At 39.4% G+C, this 22,268-nt stretch overlaps 1 protein-coding gene across 7 annotated transcripts in view; it reads left to right on the forward strand.

The window, feature by feature from the left end:
• Nucleotides 1–22,268, forward strand: part of NAALADL2 (N-acetylated alpha-linked acidic dipeptidase like 2) — a 489,547-nt gene that overhangs the window by 16,519 nt on the left and 450,760 nt on the right. For 6 of the 7 annotated variants that reach the window (XM_062603417.1, XM_062603427.1, XM_062603416.1 and 3 more), the window contains exon 2: nt 14,170–14,228. The exons of the other annotated variant lie outside the window; for it this stretch is intronic. The gene's annotated coding sequence lies outside the window, so the exon portion shown is untranslated. The remainder of the gene's footprint in view (nt 1–14,169; nt 14,229–22,268) is intronic. 7 annotated transcript variants of the gene reach the window in all.

A 22,268-nucleotide genomic window follows, 5' to 3' on the forward strand; every position in this document is an offset into this window, starting at 1 on the left:
TAGCATAAGCTCTAACTAGAATAATAGTAATAGAAAATTATTTTTTTATAATGAGGAAAGGTCTGCAAATTTTCACAGCATATCACATACAATTCTTTCATCGCTGCTGCTTGCTTGGGGGGCAGCTATTTTTAGTCAAAGATAAATGTCACAGGATGGATCTTCTGGCAGAAGGATGCTTTGGTTCATCACCAGAGGCAGAACAACTTAAATGAAATCATGTTTTTGGATCTGTTTGTGTTCAGTTAGATATTTGTATTCTAGGCATTTTCCTTGTGAACAGAGGATATTTAGAAAAGGAAAAAAAAACCAAAACAACTCAACAAACCAAACAAAACTCCACCTCAGACGCTTCATATGTGTTAGTTTTTTTATTAAGTAGAAAGTGATCAGCAGTGTTTTTTTTTTTTTATATATTATTAAAAAAAGAAAAAAAAGTGGTCACTTCAAGGGAAAGGACAAATTCATCAGAATTGTAAAACTTTGATTGTATATTAACCATAAAATGGAAGTGCAGTTAGGTCATATCATGTCTGATGGGAATGCACTACAAGGGTATTAGTTGTACAACTGTCCATTAACACACTGGAATGCTCATGAATTCCGAATATGAAAAGAACTGTTCCTACCATTGGAGTACTGAAAGGATCTTTTCTAAGAATAATCCTATTATATGTAGAAGGTAACCCACTGCATAAAGACAATTTGTATTTGTATCCTGACATGATAGAGTGAAAGGGGAAAAAAAAACCCACCTCTTTGTAAAAATTCTCCACCACTGTCTCCTTAATCTCTACTTGAGTGAGCAGCAGCCAAGTGAGAAAATGAAAAATTATAACCTGCCAAGCATCAGTGGCAAACTGAAATGAAAAAATTGTAAGTTAATAACAGTGATGCCTCAAAAAAATTGCTGGCCAATTTAACATTGCTTTATCCAAGGTCACATCTTGCAGCTGATTATTTTTAGTAATTTGCAGATGAGGACTTTCTACCTTTCTTACGGCAAGTGAAGATCAGGGAAATGCCAGGTACAATTTAAGGCTCAAGGTTATCAATCTCTTCAGATCAGAAGTAAATCAGGTTCCTGGCTTATTTGCTTGAGACTGGGCACAGAAATTATTTCCATTGTAGTGAAATGGGACATCTGTGCTGTCCTTTATGGCAGCAATAAAGTCAGTGTAACAGGAAAGCTTACAGTGGAGCGAGGCAGGCAAAGGTGTTGAAAGTATGAGAAAGTAAAAGTTGGCCGTTTCTTCTGGAAGAGAATCATGCTAATGTTCACTTGATGACTTTTACATAATAGTGTTAAAAGGTGTTGCATTGCACATTTTCAGGGTTTCTTAAGGAATATGAACTTATTGCAAGCTAATACATGAGACATACTGTAAGTGTTATCGTGTGAAATAACCAAACTACATTACTGGAATTCAGGATATGAAAATCATTAGTGGACTGTAACAACACTTAATTTCCTCCAGTGCAGTCTACACAGTCATTTTAATGTTACAGAGTGAACCTTGCTACAACATTTGCAAAGCATTGGCACACAGTCACATATTTAAAACAGACCATTCTTCAACAAATGAAATGTATTGTTGGTTTGTGGAAACTCGTGCTCCTAGCTTGCATTGCAGGGTTTGCAGGGGAAAACCCTCTGATCTGTTGTTTTGATGTGGTTCTGTGGTCCTTTTAATGAAGGATATGCAACATCCTGATATGCTGAAGCGTACACAGTGATTCTAGGGAGATTTTGTGGTCTATTGGTTCAAAAATCTTGTCTGTAGGTAATTGTTTTTCAGCCACTGAGTTGTTGCTGTGCATAAAAGAGTGCAGTGCTTCTGCCTGGCATAGAAAGTGAAGAGCACTTCTTACTGAGAGATTGATGGAGTATCCTATTTGTAGCTGCCCTGTTTTCTAACCAAATAGGTCTTCTCTGTCATTAAAATGATAAAAATAGTCAAGCAGCTCCATTCAAGGACTCTTTGAAAGCATTCTTTTTTATTCCTGTACTTGAGGGCTTTGTAAGCTAGGGCTGTTCTTTGTTGAGATGGCTGAAAGTGTTGCTAGAGTGCTTTTCCAGAACAAGAGGATTAACTTGAAAAAGGTGTTACTGGCCATTAGTAATGATCAGTGTGTTCAGAAACCTGGGTTGAAGTCTTGGCCTCTAGAACCAAGTCTTCTGGGCATTTGCTCAGTAGGAATTGGAGCTGAATTCCTGCTGTATTTCCCATCCTCCTGTGGAAGTTCACTGTTGGATCACTCATGTCCTGTCTGGCTTCTGAGATCTGACAAAATTGCATCTTGAACTGTTAGATTTTTCTCACTGTCATGCAATGCGTCATATTGAGTTAGTTCAGTAGCCTTAATCTAGCACTTGCTCAATGAAACTGTGAATATATCAGTCAATACTTATTTCAGTAAATGCAAAGCAAAATGAAAATTCTTTTGATAACTGCTGTCCATTTTGTTATCTCTTTTTTAATCACAGAACTGTCTCTTAAAGTTTGCACACTTCTTTAAACTTTGTAGCCTGTCTGCTTTCATATACATCAGACTGATGCCAGCAGCTCTATCCTCTCCTGAACAAGGCTACTTCCATCTGTTGCATTAGGTTAATCTGCTGCATTCCTCCAGTAGAAGGAAGCTGAATCTTTCCTGACATATCCAGGCAGCTGTGGCAGGCAGACCTCTGGACCTAGGAGCAAAAATTTAAGGGGATATGAGACTTCAAACTTGATACTTTATTGCCATGTTAGTTTTATTCCTCAAAAGTAATATTGCTTTAGGATATTTGCAATGCCGGCAAAGCAGTGACACTTTAGTATTGCCATTTTCTAGCATCGCTTAGTCTTACCATCTAGTGTTATGTGATGTCTAATACCCAGACTCTGACAGCGTGTGCTCTGTCTCAGGCCACACAAAGCAGCAGCTGTTGGGTTATGTTCACGTATGAAGTGAAATTTCTCCACTGAACTATGTGATATTTTCCCCGTTTATAGTACGGCTGCTTTCTGTTTATGCAGAAAAGTGTGTACCTATGTGTAATATTTCTAAGTATGTATGGTCTCATATATACACCCTTTCCACCATTTTTATGGCACTGTAAAGGAGTCCTAGTCAAGATTAAATTCCTCTCCTTTTCTGTAAAACATACCTCTAGTGAAATTTCTCTGGTAATGGTTTTCTTTTAATGTTGCAAATATTAACAGAGAAAGATACAGGTGAGCAGAAGGAACAAAGCATGGAGAAGATAAATACCTGTGCATGCATCGGCATGAGTTTTTCTTCATCCCTTGCAGGACAGAACTGGACTAGTCCCATTCTACTGTTTATGTCAGCAGTGTTGTTTCAGATGCTTTATTCTGCTCCCCCTACATGGGATTGAAATGAGAGAACATGACTTTCTTGTGCTTATATACATATGACCATCTATATGGATGCTTAGTACTTTGTGGATGGAGGAGACAGCATCTGTAGCTTATAACCTCCAGTCATAAAATTGCAGATCTTTGCCAGCTAAGAGGGGGTGCAGCAGGCTGTACTCTAAATCAGGCCATTTTTGGTTGCTGTTGTGAAAAGGTAGAGCTTGATTCTCCTCTTTGCCTTTCAGGGAGCTTAATGCTTTTGGGCTGTCTTCAGACAAATGTTGGTAATAGGTTCTATAAAGGGAACTTTTGTGCAATGATTGATTTAGCAAAGAAATTGGATGTAGCAAAAGTGGACTTTACCAAGAAAAAGGTAAGGTTAAAGGTAAGGGTTTTTTTTTAAGCCAGTCAGAGTAGATTAAGGCCACTGAGCACAAATTAACACTTTGTTCAAGAGTAACAAAGCTGCACTTTTTTTCCTGCAGCTATCTAGAACACAAGCATCAATTGGGAAACACTTATTTTAAAGCCTCTCTCTTGGCAGGTATTTCTGTGTGAGGGTTCTTGACTTGTATTGTGTGCGAGATCCAAATTGTTCATTTTAATTGACCCTTTGACCTTAAAATGAATGTAAATGTTTGCAGGCTGCTGTTTTTTTGTTTTGTTTTCTTCTGAAAACATTGTTTTAAGGCAGCTTGCCCTTTGATTGTACTTCTGTTTTTTCTGGTAGGCCTGCTGTTTTCAGAAGCTGATAGTGAAATGATGGGAGAGATTTAAAATAGATTTCCTTTTTGAAGCTTCTGTACTTCAGATTATTAAAGTGTGCAAAAGGAGTTCCCTGACCCATTACAAAATAATTCTTCTGCCAACAGAAGACACAAGGCATTCTGGTGACACTTGTAGTACTTACAGAATAATTACCCTGGTAGTTAATTTTCGTATTGTTAGAAATCATATTTGCATGTTATATTTAATTGAAAAAGGCATACTTTGCTCTGTGCACATCTGGAAATACTCCTTGGGTTTAACTTGAGAGCAAATGTATATTTACCTCATAGATAAGCAAACATTTAGCCATCTGAAAGGAGAATGCATTTTAATATCACTTGAATGTGATCCTACATCCCTATACAACTGCATCTTTCCAAGGTACAGCAAGTCGAAGTAGTAATGGATACTGAATACTTAGGTGTTTATCCAACATATCAGATTCCAATGGATGTGAAGTTTTGAATTGTGCCAGAAACCAGTTCGTGGTCAGGTTTTGGTGTCTGTGTCCTCAGATTCATTTGCTGATGTTGCCTCTCTTCAGTTAAATTACTTTTATACCAGGTGAAGTTCTAGCTCAGTACTAGAAAAAGAAAATATATCTCACAACTTTGAACAGTTGCCCTTTACTTAGGTTTTCCTGTTCTTCACCCTGAAATTACCGAACATACCCATTCCTTTGGCAAAGAGACGGTTGAACTTTTCATATGTAACTGAAGACACCTGGTTAATGAAGTGCCAAAGCCTGAAGTAGGATGGACACATCTGTGGAGGATGAAGAATAAAGATAATGGGGTGGTACGTTGGCACAGAATGAAAAATCAGATTCATTAGTAAAGTTAAAAAAAACAACCACCCAACAACAAAGTTCAGATAACGATGAACTAGAATAAGCACAGCTTTTCCTGTGGTGAACATGGGCATTTTAAAAGGTCTTTTGAATAGACCTCAGCTTGTATTTTGAGGTTAAATTACCCCATTGAAAACAATTTGTGTGCTTTCTGGATATGTAGTTGAGTCCGGCTGTCTTGGAAAGAAGCCTGGGACAAACATGTACATTTTCTTTGTTTCACAAGTGCGGAGAAAAGGACTGTGGTCATTCTACCAAATGGGAAGGAACTACCTAAAGCATGTTGTTAATACTAGATTTTTCTGCACTTTATTTACCCTGTAATGTTATTGAGGTTAATGATTATTATTTTTAAACTTAAACTCAAGAGCTAAAAATACTGTCCAGAGTGTGCAACAACTGTTAAATTAGCAGTTATTAATATGCAGTGAGCTTAAGTTGAAATCGGGCTGGGTGTGGAAGAATTCTTAACATATGGAAATCAGTATTACCATGTGAAATCAGTGTTACCATGTGACCTCATTTTTTCCCATTATGTTATCTTCTAAAAGCCTTCTGCTTAACAGCTCTGTATAGTGATTTACATTTCAGATAGCTCCAGGTACTTGTTTTGTACACTTCTGAATCCTTCTGCTGTGCCTTGTCATCAGATAGATAAAATGCTGCCCTCTCTGAGCACTGTGTGAGGCTACACCAGTTTAACTTGTGGTATGGCTACAACTGGAGTGAAGGTTTTGTTGTATGAGCAGAACTGGGGACTGGAGTGAAACTCCAGTTTGTACATCCAGTGGGTAGTCACTGGATAGGAACTCATTTTGATTGTTACCAAGCTGGGTGGTAATTGTTCAGCAAGTAGAAGCTGCTGAACTAGCCAGTCTTCCTAAGCTGTTAGTATATGTCTTTTTAGGGACTAAATTTTAAAAAAGAAATCTTCTTCCAGTAATATATGCTACTTTTTATTTATTTATTTATTTTTATTGTGTGTTCAGAATAAAAAAATGTGTGACCTTAAAAAAAAGGAAAAAACGTACATGATCAAATTTCACTACATAAAAGTACATTTTAAAGTTAAATAAAAATCCTTTCTGGCAGATTAAGACTTCTGCCTTTCTCCTACCTTTTAAACACACTCTACATGATGCTTAAGCTTTCAAGTCAAAGTTACGAGGTGCTTTTGTCAGGCTTGAGTCTGAGAATGAGACCCAAACCAGGACAATAACAAAATGACACAAAGATTGACTTCACTGTGCTTGCTGGATGAAGTGTAAACTGCTGAAATATAAATCCTATATCCTGGGATTTCACTGCCTGCTGGAACTAATCTCATTAACTTAAAACCACCTGAGGCTTAAAAGAGATATACACTGCCGTGAGAAATTATATTTATCTCATCCTAGGGGGGAAATCCTTTCCCTCCCCCAGTTTACCTTGCTTTTGACTTTGTCAGTCTTGAATTACCAGGTCATTTCTCCCTCATGGGAAAGTCGTCATAGCTCTCAGCAATGCAGTTACTGTACTGAAGTTCTCTGCTGTATGAATGCTGAGATCACTGTTCAAGGTTTTTCTTCTTAAATAATTTCCTAAAGAAAACAAAGACTGGAAAAATAACAGGTTAGCAGTTTACTTAAAGTTCCCTTAGAGTTACAGGAAGAGAATCTAGAATTAAAGACATGGCATAAGGAAACAGCTTACTGAAAATATTTAGGTGTTTATTGCTGTTGTAAACTAGATACTGAGTTTTCTTCAACCAGTGCAGTTTTAAGAGGTTGGTTGCTTCTGATAACTGGGAATTGGATGCAGGAATTTTGATTGCAAGGTTGCAGTTTTAAATCCAGTGAATGTTTCCACTGAGAGCTGTGTAGTTGTGTGGTTGATGGCTGCAATCCCATTTGAATGGAGACTCCATCCCAAATCTACATTCAATATTGAAGTCTAGGCAGTGGAAATATTCTCTTTGATGTGGAATGATTTTGGGTGAGGCCTTATCTGATAGTCCTGTTGGACTTTGCAACAAGGCAAAATGACCTTATTCAAGTGTCTTTTAAGGTTTGTCTACCTAGGAAAAAAAGAAAAGTCAATTTTGAGTTACCCATTAAACAGTCCAAACATAGGAGGATATTATGAAAAGTGATATTAAAACTGAGCTAGCTTTCAAAACCAAAAGTGAAGGCCAGTATGCCTGTCGTGGTTTAAACCCAGTCAGGTAATTCGTTCGCTCACTTCCCCCCCCTTTCTTGCCCTCCCCCTGCTCTCGGAGGGACGGAGAGGAGAATCGAAAAAAGAATGCAACTCCCACGGGTTGAGATAAGAACAGTTTAGTAACTAAGGTATAACAGAGATCGCTACTGCTACCACCAATGATAATAATGATAAAGGAAATAGCAAGGGAAGAGAATACATCATCTCACCACCAGCTGACCGATAACTCGCCCCCCCCAGCCCAACCAAGCTCTGACCGATACCTCCTCCAACCCTGCAGTCTCCCAGCCCTTCCGGCTAACTCCCAGTTGCATCCTGGGCATGACGTGCTGTGGTATGGAATACCTCTTTGGTCAGTTTGGGTCAGGTGTCCTGTCTCTGTTTCCTCCTGGCTTCCCCTCCTCCCTGGCAGAGCATGAGGCTCACAAAGTCCTTGGCCAAACCAAAACATCCTTGTTATCAGCTCTGTTCCCAAGCTGAAAGTCAAAACACTGCACTGCACCAGCTACCAAGAAGGAGAAAAATGACTGCTACTGCTGAACCCAGGACAATGCCGAAAGCCTGAGACAGCGAAAGCTTTTCACAGTAAGCCCTGGCTCTTTGCGTATTGCTTCCAGAAGGGAGCCTGGAGTACATTTGTATTGTGGAGGTGAAAGTTCCTTACAGTGAAATGGAGATACCAGTTTCTGTGGTTTAGAGAAAAGACCGTTGAGCAAAACTACACGTGGTTTCTGCAAAATCCAGTTCAGCTCTAATGATGGTTTGTGGATTTGAAAGATGAGTCTGTCAAAATTCAACGCTAATAGTACCTTATTAGCCCTAGATCACTGTTTTAATGACTAGCCATTTAAAATGTCCTCTGTTGATAGAAGTTGCTTTGCAATACTCTTGTCCATCAGTATGGAAGACAAGATGAAGAAAATGTTTTATGTTTTCAGAATGCGCTTATTCCCTGTTACTACAAGCAGAAGTGGTGTGTGCTTCAGACCGTTTGATATAACAGGTATGCTATATCAGTGTTGGACCCTATTTCTCCTGTGAAAATCATGGAGTTTGGACAGCAGTAGTCTCATTGCAGGCCATGTGAGCATGTGCAGAGGATGTTTCCCAGTATGGAAAACAAGATAAGTATACACATTTCCAGCACCCAGAGGGGCTTGTTTGTCTCCTAATTTACCCTCAAAGCCACCCTGTTGTTTCAAGGAGGTTAGTATAGGTTAGTCTAAAATTTGACTGAGCCATTATGATGGTGAAATTCAGTGCTTGAGGTTATGATCAGAATTTGCGAAGAACAGATAGGATGAACGTTGGGTTGGGGAGGGACAGTAGGATGATTTTTTGTTTGGAAGGGTATTACTTATTTCTGTTTGTGTACAATTAATGCTTGATTTAGCAGCGTCTAGTAACAGATGGATGTGAGCTCTTTTCAGGGTTAAAGGAAGAACAGCTATGGGGGACATTACTGTGGGGATCTGTTACAGACCGCCTGATCAAGAAGACTCTGGATGAAGCGCTGTATAAATAGATAGGAACAGCCTCATGCTCTCAGACCTTTGTCCTCATGGGGGACTTCAACCACCCTGGTATCTGTTGGAATGACGGTATGGCCAGGCAAAAGCAATCCAGGAGGTTCCTTGATTGTGTGGAAGACAACTTCCTTCTGCAAGTAATAGAGGAGCTGACAAGGAGAAGTGCCATTCTTGACCTCGTGCTCACCAACAGGGAAGGGTTTGTTGGAAATGTGACACTTCAGGGCAGCCTTGGCTGTAGCGATAATGAGATGGTCGAGTTCGAGATCCTCAGGACAGTGAGAAGAGCGTGCAGCAAGCTCACTGCCCTGAACTTCAAGAGAGCAGACTTTGGCCTCTTCAGGAACCTGCTTAGTAAGGTTCCATGGGATACAGCCCTAGAGGACAGGGGCCCCAAGACTCTTGGTTGATATTCAAGGATCACCTGCTACAAGCTCAGGAGTGTTGCATCCCAACTAGAAGGAAGTGCAGCAGGAGGGCCAGGAGACCTTCTTGGATGGATAAGGAGCTCCTGAGGAAAATTCAGATGAAAAAAGAGGCTTATGAGAGGTGGAAGCAAGGACCGGGAGCCTGGGAAGAATACAGGGATGTTGTCTGGGAAGCTATGGACCAGGTTAGGAAAGCTAAGGCCCAGTTAGAATGAAACATGGCTAGGGATGTGAAAGATAACAGGAAGGGATTCCATAGGTGCATTGCAAATAAAAGACAGCTAAGGCCCACAGTAGGGGAGGATCTGATTTGAGACCATCTTAAGAACCTGAAAGTGCATAAGTCCATGGGTCCTGATGAAATCCATCTGCAGGTCCTGAAGGAGCTGGCAAATGAAGTTGCTGAGCCACTATCCATCATATTTGAAAAATCATGGCAGTCAGGTGAAGTTCATGACGACTGGAAAAAGGGAAATATAACTCCCATTTGCAAGAAGGGGAAAACGGATGACCCAGGGAATTACAGACCAGTCAGTCTCACCTCTGGGCCTGCCAAAATCTTGGAGCAGATTCTCCTGGAAGGCATACTAAGGAATGTGAAAGACAGCAAGGTGCTTGGTGACAGCCATCATTGCTTCACTAAGGGGAAATCCTGCTTGACCAATTTGGTGGCCTTCTGTGATGGGGCTACAGAACTGATGGACGGGGGTAGAGCAGTTGATGTCATCTACTTGGACTTGAGTAAAGCGTTCAGCACTGTCCCACACGACATCCTTGTCTCTAAATTGAAGAGACATCAATTTGATGGATGGACCACTTGGTGAATAAAGAACTGGCTGGATGGCTGCACACAAAGAGTTGTGGTCAATGGCTCAATGTCCAGCTGGAGACCAGTAATGAGTGGTGTCCCTCAGGAATTGGTGTTGGGACCGCTCTTGTTTAACATCTTCATAGCTGACATGGACAGTGGGATTGAGTACGCCCTCAGCAAGTTTGCCAATGACACCAAGCTGTGTGGTTCAGTTGATATGCTGGAGGAAAGGAATGCCATCCAGAGCACCTTGACACTCTTGTGAGGTGGGCTGATGCCAACCTCATGAAGTTTAACCATGCTAAGTGCAAGGTCCTACACCTGGGTCGAAGCGATCCAAGGCAGAGCTACAGGTTGGGCAAAGAAGAGATTCAGAGCAGCCCTGCGGAGAAGGACTTGGGAGTGTTTTTTGATGAGAAAATGAACATGAGCTGGCAGTGTGCACTTGCAGCCCGGAAAGCCAACTGTATCCTGGGCTGCATCAAAAGGAGTGTGACCAGCAGGTTGAAGGAGGTGATCCTGCCCCTTTATTCTGCTCTTATGAGACCTCACCTGGAGTATTGTGTGCAGTTCTGGTGTCTCAACATAAAAAACACATGGAACTGTTGAAACAAGTCCAGAGGAGGGCCACGAGGATGATCAGGGGACTGGAGCACCTCCTGTATGAAGATAGGCTGAGGAAGTTGGGGCTGTTCAGCCTGGAGAAGAGAAGGCTGTGTGGAGACCTCATAGCAGCCTTCCAGTATCTGAAGAGGGGGCCTATAGGGATTCTGGAGACGGACTCTTCGTTAGGGGCTGTAGTGATAGGACAAGGGGTAACGGGTTAAAACTTAAACAGGGGAAGTTTAGACTGGATGTAAGGAGGAAATTTTTTCCTGTTAGGGTGGTGAGGCACTGGAATAGGTTGCCCAGGGAGGTTGTGAATGTTCCATCCCTGGTTGTGTTCAAGGCCAGGTTGGATGAAGCCTTGGGTGACATGGCTTAGTATGAAGTGTCCCTGCCCATGGCAGGGGGATTGGAACTAGATGATCTTAAGGTCCTAATAGCTCAGGTCTGTTTGTGGTACAGATAACCAGGAGTATTGTGCTTATGTGTTGTGATTTGTTCAGAAGTCTGAATTCTTTGATAAATGGTACAACAGTTTATTGGGTGAACTTTAATTTTGTATTCAGGGCAGTTATTTTCTGAAATTAAGTTTGAAAAATCAAGAACAAAATGCATTGAGTTCTCCAGTGTTTTTATGGACTGCAGTGTTCCCTGGTATGTAACTGTCTTTGAACGTTCAGGTCATCTAGTCTGTTGATGTGAATGCCTCATTAAAGGTATTCCATGGACTACACTGAAATGCAGATGAGGAAATGGTTCAGTGCATTCAATGTGACTGGGTAAGAAGCCCATGTAACTTACCTGGCCTTTATAGTGCTAATTATGTTTTGTGATCTTGTCTAGATGTAAGTGATCTTGGCCAAGTGGCTGTTTTAATTTAATTGAGCATTGAATAAATCAGTGAAGGTATAAAGGATTATGCGTATTGTGTTTCTAAAAAAAGCAACATGCTTGCTGGACTCTAATGCCACAGTCCTTTTCAGTCCTGCCTAAATAAGTACAGCATATTCTAGTTCAGTGATGGACAGGCTGTTAATTCTTAAACTAGCTAAGGAATAGGAACCAAACACCTTGAATGATTTATGGGTTTTCTTCGTAAGCTTGTTTCTGTTTTGTAACCTTTAAAATGTGGGTTTTATGAGTGGTATCATTAAAATTTATGCTCCCTTTAGTATGTGATGTTAGCCATTATTGCTCTGCTGTGACTCCAGATCACCTGTCTGAATTATAAAACAGCCTTCCTTGGAGCTAAATTTTTTTTTCCTTGCTAGAGGAAATGCATGTGGACTTCATTATTTTTCATTGGTGCTCCGGTACTGGAGCAGAGGTCAGAATCTGGCCTTTTCTGCTTTCTGTCCAAATAAGAAAACGTTGCCATGAGGTACTGTGTATTTCTAAGAATGAAATATGAAGGGTCTTTTATCTCAGAGATTTGATACCAGTCAGAAGAAACTGACGGAATTTGTTTTGAAGTGTACTATATTTTTTTTGTTAACTTAGATTGGTATGCTCAGTATGTGATTTAATGTTGTGCTAGGCTTTGTTAGGCTAATTTTAAAATGTTTCCCTAAAAAGTGAATCATCGGTAAGAGAAAGTACAAGCTAATACTGAAGGTGAATCATAGTCCTTTGTTTCTATCAATTGAGGCTTTTTTAAAAAGGATCTTCTATACCAGGAAGGATATTGCAAAAGACTTCAGAGTTACATTTTTAGTCTGCACCCTCAAATTGAAGGCGCCAAAAATGTTTCTTTTACCATGGTTTGTCATACTATAAAAAGTTGTGAGCTTTTTTGAAGGAAATAAATCAAGACATTTTTTCTAATATCCGATCTAAACCTCCCCTTCACACCTTGAGGCCCTTTCCTCTTGTCCTGTGTCGTGGTTTAAACCCAGTCAGGAAACTCGTTCACTCACTCCCCCCCCCCTCCCGCATCCTTGCCCTCCCCCTACTCCCGGAGGGAGGGAGAGGAGAATCAAAAGAATGCAACTCCCATGGGTTGAGATAAGAACAGTTTAGTAACTAAGGTATAACACAAATCACTGCTGCTACCACCAATGATAATAATGATAAGGGAAATAATAAGGGAAGAGAATACAACACCTCATCACCTGCCAACCGATAACTCGCTCCCCCCCAACCCAACCAAGCGCCGACCGATACCTCCTCCAGCCCCACAGTCCCAGCCCTTCCGGGTGACTCCCAGTTACCTCCTGGGCATGACGTGCTGAGTTATGGAATACCTCTTTGGTCAGTTTGGGTCAGGTGTCCTGTCTCTGTTTCCTCCTGGCTTCCCCTCCTCCCTGGCAGAGCATGAGGCTCACAAAGTCCTTGGCCAAACCAAAACATCCTTGTTATCAGCTCTGTTCCCGAGCTGAAAGTCAAAACACAGCACTGCACCAGCTACCAAGAAGGAGAAAAATGACTGCTACTGCTGAACCCAGGACATCCTCTTGCTTGTTACTTGGGAGAAGAGACCAACCCCTACCTTGCTACAGCCTCCTTTCAGGTAGTTGTAGCGAGGAATAAGGTCTCCCCTCAGCCTCCTTTTCTCCAGGCTAAACAACCCCAGTTCCCTCAGCTGTTCTTCTTAAGGCTTGGGCTCCAGACCCTTCATCAGCTTCGTTGCTCAGAAAAGTTGGGATTGCATGCAAAGAGCTAGGATTTGAGGTGGTCTTGCTTGCTTTTTTTTTGTTTGTTTGTTTTTTATTGTTGTTTTCCTTTCCCCTCACTCCCACCACAAATCTGACTGTTGTAATAACAAAAGTTTTAATGATGTTGACAGAGGATAAAATACTAATTTCAGTGCAGCCTGAGGCTACCATGATATATTCAGTACTGTTATCTGGTTCAATTGAAAGATATGTGATGTATTACTAGAAAATAAATTTAAACAACAACAAAGTGTTATTGTTGGAAAACTTGAGAATAAAATGGACCACGTTGGAGGTATTTCAGAATAAGCGCACTCAGGCATTAGATCCTCCTCCAGTGGAATCTTCCTGAAATATTTGGTATCATGCTGCATGTTGTTACAGTTTGTAAAATTACCTGTCTGCTTCCTAGAGTAGGAAGGGATGCTCTGTGGGCTTGTACTTTTTCCTATTATCAGTTAAGGTCTGTGCTGAGAGTCTTCTCCTCCCCTCAACACGCACTGCAGCTAGACTTTGATTAAAGTAATAGTATCAAGTCGAAGTTTAATTTGCTCTATGCTACTTATACATATTTAAAATTGTGGTGGGCTCCATAAATGTCAGATAGCGAAGAAGATAGAAAGAAGAGCTGTGATGCTGATTAGAGGAGGCTAAGTAGAGTTTTTCATAGGGTTAATGCTTTTCAAATTGGAGGATGTGAGATTGAAAGTGAAGGGCATACTCCTTGTTGAGGGAAAGTGGTAGAGTAGTCCTAATGCAGAATCTCATTAAAGGAACTGTCATGATTCCTCTATTTTACCATCACCTCCCCTATTCTGTAAGAGTCAACTGTCGTTTTGAGTGAGCATACTGCCAAAGAGGCATTTACAAATAAATGAAAAATGTCACAATTGATTTTGCTCCTTTCAGAGTACTCTATGTCAGCTTTGTCACAAACCCTTTGTTATTCTCTTTTTCAGATCTGTTGTCTGGACATTGGAAATAGCTTTGGTTGTGGGCTTCTTCCTGTTGACCCAGGGTAAGTTCCCCGAATTATGATTTTTTGTTAACATTTGTGCAACAGTAAAATATGATTGACTTTTCCGTGCTTATAAAGGATTAAAATGCTAGAAACTCTTACCAATTACCTGATGAATGTGTATCAAAGCTGCATAACACGGTCCACAGTGGAGAATGCAACTAACATAACAGATTTATTCCTTACTTTCTTCCACAGAAGTATTTGTGAATTATGGTAATTACTTTGCTGGTGTTGCATGTGGCGGTAGTAGCCACATAAAATATATATAGCTGTGTGGTTTTGTTTGTTTCTGTAGAATATATGCTTCTAAATTGATAGTGTTATTTTCTTCAATATTTATAATTTCTCAATCTCTTTCAATGTATGCTATATGGTTATTATAGAGCATATTGCTGCTTGTTAACATATGGAAAGGTAAGCTGTTTTTCTTATGTATTTGCTGGCTGGATAAATGGGCCTAATGGGCAATATCAGTAAACCGCTTTTAGTGCTAAAGTGTTAGCATAAGAATGGGTATCCGTATATGTCATTATAAGAAATACTTGAGATAGCTGAGATACAGCAAAATATCTCAACTACTATCACTTCTAAGAAAAAAAAAGTCTTAGTTATTTCTCCTTGAACTTCAGTTTTGCGATAGCAATCAGAAGTACCTGGAGTGTTAGACTAAATCTGCTGTGAAAGAAACTTCATTAACTTGTATGGAAATGCCCATGATCCTTTAAATAGGAGTTAGAGGTTTTTAGTGACAGACCTAGTGCTACACTTGAGTAGTTTTTGTCTTTTTTGCATTTTATGTGATGGCCAGGAAGTGTAACCTGCATATAGTAATAGGACAAGTGTTTACCATTTTCCACTATGTTAAAAAAATAAATTTGCACTATATAGAAGTATTTTGTGATGTTTTGTGTCAGTATTTCTGAAGGGATTCTTCAACAATGATTCAACACACATTTTACAATCTGGCAAACAGCATGAAGTCTGTTTCAGTGCACGTTATTTTTTTCATAGTGTATTTTAAAAAGTTGCTTCATTTTATCGTTATTGCTAATAAGATTTTGAGAGAAAGATAAGAACTGAAGAAAAACACGGTGGTGTCATTTCTGTACTTTGGAAACTCCCAGGAAACCCAGGAATGAGTTGGACTTTGAGGGAAAACAAGAACAGTTTACGGTGTCACCTGCCCTGTATACAGGTTTCTATTTCTCTTTCATCTGGGGTTATAATGTACCTGGATTAGCTTTACTCCTACTGCAGCAGAAATGTCTTTGCATTAGCGTATGCTTATTTATTAGCTGTTTGAGCGTTTTCAGTGTTACACGCACAGCCAGCTTTTACAGTTCTAGTATACCTGTGTCTTAAAACTAAATGCGTTAGGTTTTTTTTTTTTTTAGGAGTTTTAAAATTAATATCTAAAATATCTGTTAACTTTCCTGAAAGTCTTGAATTTTTATTTTTATTCTTTTAACTAGAAATCATAACTTGTTATTTCTATACTATAGTACACACTCAATTTGTACTTTGGACTCTCTCTCTTGTTTACATGTTAGTACAAACTTTGGGCCAAAGCTTTCGAAGGCAGTCCCTAATACTGAGTTATCAGCAGTGAGCTGCCCAGCCTTGCTTTACTTTTGTTTGTATTAGAAAAAAATCTGAGATGCGAATCTAGTACAGAGACAGAAGATGGGTTCTGGCAGTGTAAAAACTGATGATATAATTTCAGTGACTAAACCAAACAGTTCAGGGTTGTTATATTTGTGTAATTATTATTGTTACTGTAAATAAAGAGTAAAGAAAGGAAGGAAAACCTAGATGAAAATGAAGTAGAGCTCAACACTCTCAGCTGTATGCATCCCCAAAGCTCCACTGCCCATTTGATTTCATTAGTACAGTTCCTCATTGCCGTGGCTGAACAAGTTGGTTTTAGGTGATTTGATACTCAAAAAGGAATAATGAGGTAAAATGGGGTTTACTTGTTGTTGTGGCATGGTAGTCAAGGTTGAACCACTTAATTTTAGGGGTTTGGACAGGGCAAAGAAAATGGCTAATTGCTTGCTTAATTTATCATTCTTCCACGTTTGCTTCTAGCTGTAACGAGTTAATGATGGTCAGAGAGATTAACCATCAGAAATCCCCCAAACTGTCCAGGAAAATACCATGAAGTAGCTTAATGTTGAAATACTTTAATTGCTGCTTAATCAGCAGGGCAAGGGCAGGGAAGGAAGTTCATATGCTGACCCCTGGGTTCCAAAAGAATCTTTAGTCAAAACAGTGACTCCAAATGCAGGTAGTATGTTCATCTATGCATAGTATATGTGAGTGTGGAGGGAAGTGTCTTTGACTACATTTCCTCAAGTCCTTATTTTAGCAAGAGCATCTTGGGAATATTTCCAAAGCTCAAAACATCAGTGGGACCTAATGCGTTTTATTCCCTATGAAATGGTAGTGTTTGTGTAAGTAACAAATAATGATAATTGTTATTGTTCCCGAGTAAATATGCCTACATATAGATTTACATTAGTCTTAAGAAAGTCAGTGAATTGCCATTGAGTTAATAGTATTGGCTCTATTTGATAAGCAAGTCCTTGGGCTTCTTTGAAAATCATAGCTATAGTTAATCATAGTTGAACACCTATGAGTTAGGGGTTTTCCCTTATTTTCCACTGTCTTGAGGAAGAATTCAGTTCAATATTCTTGAATTAGTTACAGAGACATGATTAAGTTTTTTAACATTTGTATAAACTTGACTTGCATGCAGGAGGTAGATTGTGATAACCTGTGCTATACTAAAATGACACATAAGTAGAGAATGTTTTTATCAGCTGAAAAGTTTTGTTGTTTAAAGTTGATCATCTTTAGAGGTGCCATCAAATAATAGACCAGAACATAATCCTTCTCTATTGCATATTAATTCCATAGAGGGATGAATTAATCTTTTCTGATTGCAATAGTGTATGACTGAGCGTGGAAATACTATAGAACTATAAAATGACCTGTAACACAAAGTCTAGTTTTTCTAGGCTAGCGTATTTATTTTATAAAACTTTCTAAATGGCTCATACTTCTAGTGATTTTTGTGTGAAACAAACAGGAAGTGAAAGTATTGGTTTTAAAGTTAAAAGTTGGCATGGAATGATGTGTACTTTGCCTTAAAGAAACTGTGAGCTGACAGAGTTGTTCCCCTGCTCATAGCAGGAATTCTGAAACCAATGATTACATTATTTTGTTGTCTTTTTATTGAGCCCATATAGAGTGTCCTTCTGGTTGCATTATGAAGTGTATCACACTTGAAAGGTTCTTTCCAGCCTCGAAGACTTGTTTGTGCTGTGTTTCAGTTTATACTTAGCATTTTAATTAATACGGGCATTAATCCTTCCTTAATTAATATTTTCATCAGCAGTGGTGGAAGTTGTTAACAAGGCCCTTGCCTGTTACGTCCTGATATAAGGCCGTTTCCTTTAAGAATAAACTAGACCTTGAGGTGTAGTTAGCGATGGCAGAGGCTTTGGGAATGTGCGACAAAAGATCAGAAGTCTAAGGAAACACTGAAATTAAGCTCAGCCTTGACTACCTTGATCAGGTTGATACTTCTGTGTTCTTGTAGGAGGTTGCATGCCTTAGCACAAAGAAGGGCAGTAGTGGCTCCATACATGTGAATTAGAACGAATGACTCATTTGTGTGACACTATAGTCAACCTTTGGTTACAGGCAAGGTAGCATAATCGCTATTTGATTAATTGATAAATTAGTCTAGAGTACTGTGCAGAATGAATTTTCAAAGCAGCCAAGGTATATGACCATTATTTCTCACATGAATATTGGAAAATTAAAGAAAATATGGAAGCTTAAATAGATCCTTCTGACCCTGCTGTTGTTCAGGGAAGAAGTGTAGTATTTAGCATCCCATGGTCTTCTCAGTATACTTTATTCTTTAAAACTGTGCTCTTCCAGATGTACTATATCTAAGTTCAAAAGTGAGTATTTCCTATGTCTTAAGACCTACAAAGGAGATAATCATCTAGGGAGAGTTTTGACATTTGTTTTAATGGAAGGAGGATCAAGCATGAATGCTAGGTTAGCATGACATTTAAAATTGGTTAGCAATAGTGATCAGTAAATCGAACTATTCAAGCTGCTAAGATTCTCCTTTTTGTAATGTATTCTCACTTCTGTGTATTTTTCTTTTTTTTTTTAATTATTATGTATTCAAATTTAAAATTTTATTTGGAAGAACATAGCTATACCTGTATGAATAAACCATCCTTATCCTGTTGATGTTGATAACCAAGCTCTGATGGATTTCAGTAGCATTATGAATCTGTCTGCTGGAGATGCAGTTTATATGCATAGATGCAGTACTGCTCAAAGCAAAATATTTCACAGTCCTAATATGAACACTTTCAGTGCTCTAAGGCATCTCAGTGATTATGGAAAAGAGCTTGTCTCCACCAAGAGAAATATTTTGCAATGGTTTTATTTTCAGAAAAGCTAAAGCCATAATCGAGAAATGATGACCCAATTTTTGATTAAAAAATCAAATCACCCAGCTTCCCTCCCCCAGCAAAACACCTTCCCAGCAAATAAATAATATTCTAATTAAATTACCGGAGGTTTCAGCTTCAAGAAGTAGAATATCTAATAAATGAGGCTTGCAGAAAATGAAACTTAAAAGCCTGAGATCTCAATGAATTGTTTAAAGACAGGATGGAGGGACTGGAAGGTAGACAGGTCCAACTTTTTGGGAAGCTTCTCTTTCATGGTTAAGTATTCCTGTTGTTTTCACCTCTGCTTCCCCAAATCCACCTGTTTCTATCAAAATCAGCTATGCGTGTTGTCTTCTTAAAAAACTCTGCGCTGGTTGTAACTGACTTTGCTACTGCAGACCTTATGGATTTCTTTTGAGTTCACTGTGTAACATTTACTATGAGCTTTGTATTAGCAGTTACTTTTACAAAGTATGACTTTTTCAGTTAAATAGGATCTTTCATCCTAGACAGTACTATCAGTATTTTAGTCGACAGCTATATGATGAATATCTTTCAGAAAAGGATAGATTGTATTTCAGAAATACAGTTTTATGAGCTCAGTTTACTTCATCTTAAATACAGTTTATTGGTGCATCACTTCAGAATATTTCCTTTAAAACGTAAGATGACGTTTCTCCGCATTCTCCCATGTATGAAGTACTGTACAAAAAAACCTAAATTCACTTTTTTTTTCCTTTGCCTCCTTCCCTTTATGGCGAAGGTAATAAACACCTTCTATTCCTTTTTGGGTCTCCTAAAACTTCTTCACTCCATTTTCTTTGCTTTTCTATGTCTGTTCTCGCATCTTAAGAGGGAGATAACTAATGGATAAACGCAGAAAAATCCACCTACTAGACACATTTTGAGATGTGAGTAGAAATAAAGGAAGGGGTTGGGGCAGAACTAAAGTGATTATCAGAGACTGAGAAAATGACAGAGGACATGGTCCATGGCGTTTTAGTTTTGAACAGTTTGGTGGTTCTGCAGTGTTTGTAAGAATACATTTGCAATAAAAAGAGCACCTTGTTTTGTAGCTTTTACAGTGATACTAGTTCCTTCAGCTAAAAGGGAGAAACTTGCTACCTTTCTTTTTCCTGGTGTTTTTAATTCATGTTTTTCCTATACCTTAAGATCAGCTGAAGCTTGACAAATGCAGGTGTTCTTACAACTTGTCTTCAAGCCGTACTTCAGATTTTACTCTCGCCTCCCTTTGCAATAAGAAATACCTGTTCAAATGTTGTAGTTTCTTTATGATAGGCATTTCAGATACCTACTGCTGAATAAATAAAACTGCCTTCCTAGCTTAAGGAGGCTGAGATGTTTTTTCATTTATTTCTCAAAATCTGTTGCAGTACAGAATGTAGCTGGTTGTCATAGTAAAGAAGATGGCCTGGCATTGAAATGAGAACATAATTAAAATTATTTTTACTTTTCTCAGGACTTGGAACAAACTGTTACTTAAACCTTTTCTTAGAGGTATTACACCTAACAAGCTCTCTTGAGAGAGATGGTGGCAAAGCAGCTAAGCTATCAACAAAAATGCAGAATGGCAGCATTCCCTGGGGTTTGCTTAAGTTTGAAAGTAGATAGGAACTGTGAAGAAATATAGTGCAGTCTGGTAAGGAAGCTGCAGCATAACTCCAGTGGTCTCAGACACAGTAATGTACCAGTATAAAAATCTCAAATTAACCTGGAATATAGGTAACATCATAAAACGTTTTAAAGTTGCTTAGCTTACTTTTGTCCTTGATGCATCATCTTCAGTGTGTTGTGATGTTGAGATCAGTTTATGCTGTAAACTCTTTAGAATGGAATCCCAGGATTTTTTACCTGCTGTGGAAAAGACCTTGTGAACATTTTCTGGGCTGCCTGTGTTAGATTTTGACATGCTAAATGTAAAATCACCACTGAACTAAAACATCAGTCAAATAGGGTTATGTTCTTGGCCTTGATTTCATGGCAGGTTAAGGTTCGCAAAGCCACTGAAGCCACTTGCGGTCTTGAGGTTTTTATTCCTTGCCCACATGAACGTATGTGCATACATGATGGAGTCCTAACACTGGTCTTCTAGGATTTGAAGGAAGTGGAGGGGACACAGCAGTTCTTGGGTGTTTCAAGTGATTCCTATTATTTTTGCTTGTTAATCTGTGTGGTATTTATTACAATCCTTTCTCAGAATTTGTGAATGCCTTCTACTACAAACAATTCTGGCTTGTCAGAAAAGGTGTACCTACAATATTGCTTGAAAAACCTCTGTGATTCAGGGACCCATGCTGGGTAGCATCTTCTGGGTCAGTCTATATGTATGTATATATGCAAGAACGTGATGCTGCCAGGTTGCTTTGCTGCGTCAGATATTAAATTACCAGATATACCTTTTTAAAATAGTGTGTTATGGGCTTGGCTCAAGAAATAAAAGGCAAAGGGTTACAAAGCTGTCTTCACAGGCTCTATTACCTCATAATTGAAGATAGAATTTCATAATATTTGTTTAAAAAAATAGAGGAAAAATCCTAATGTTAATGAAACATATTTAACATCTGAGTAAAGCACAGAATGAAGAGTATTAGTGTAGAGATTGTGATGCATGCAAGTTCCAGTCAGTCTAAATTTGTCAAAACTTAGGTCATGTTGAAGACATTAAGGTACATCATTATTAGCCAAGCACATGAAGGAAATGGTGACCGAGTGCAAAAAGGGGCTCAGATAACTTAAATTTAAAAATGTTGCCTCTTCTGGCAGTCAAGGTTTGTGCATTTAGCATGAGCTCGGGAGCAGACAGTGAGCAGGCATGCTGTGCTCAGTTTCTGCCTTCTTCCTGGCCAGATCAATCTTTGTCAGCAATGTGGTGGGATTGAGTAGACCCTCAGCAAGTTTGCTGACGACACCAATCTGTGTGGTGCAGTCCACACACTGGGGGAAGGGATACCCTTCAGAGGTAGGAGTAGGTATCGGTCGGTACTTGGTCGGGCTGGGGGGGCAAGTTATTGGTCGGCTGGTGCTGAGGTGTTGTATTCTCTTCCCTTGTTATTTCCTTTATCACTATTATCATTGGTGGTAGCAGTAGTGATTTGTGTTATACCTTAGTTACTAAACTGTTCTTATCTCAACCTGTGGGAGTTGCATTCTTTTGATTCTCCTCTCCGTCCCTCTGGGAGCAGGGAGAGGGAAAGAAACGGGGGAGTGAGTGAATGAGTTACCTGGCTGGATTTAAACCATGACACTGGGTTGGTGCAATCCCAGGCACAAATAGAGGCTGTGTGGAGAACTTGTTGAGAACAGCCCTGAGGAGAAAGACCAGGGGGTGTTGGCTGGGGAGAAGCTCAACATGACCTGGCAGTGTGTGCTTGTGGCCCAGAAAGCTGACTGTATCTTTGGTTGAATCTAAAGTAGAGTGTTCAGCAGGTCGAGGAAGGTGATTATACCCTACTACTCTGCTCTTGTGAGACCTCACCTACAGTACTGCATCCAGCTCTGTGGCCCCTGACAGAAGAGGGATGTGGAACTATTG

This window comes from Pezoporus occidentalis, unplaced genomic scaffold (assembly GCF_034315485.1).
Source record: "Pezoporus occidentalis ecotype Australia unplaced genomic scaffold, CSIRO_AGI_Poc_V1 ctg8, whole genome shotgun sequence".
Lineage (NCBI taxonomy): Eukaryota > Metazoa > Chordata > Aves > Psittaciformes > Psittacidae > Pezoporus > Pezoporus occidentalis.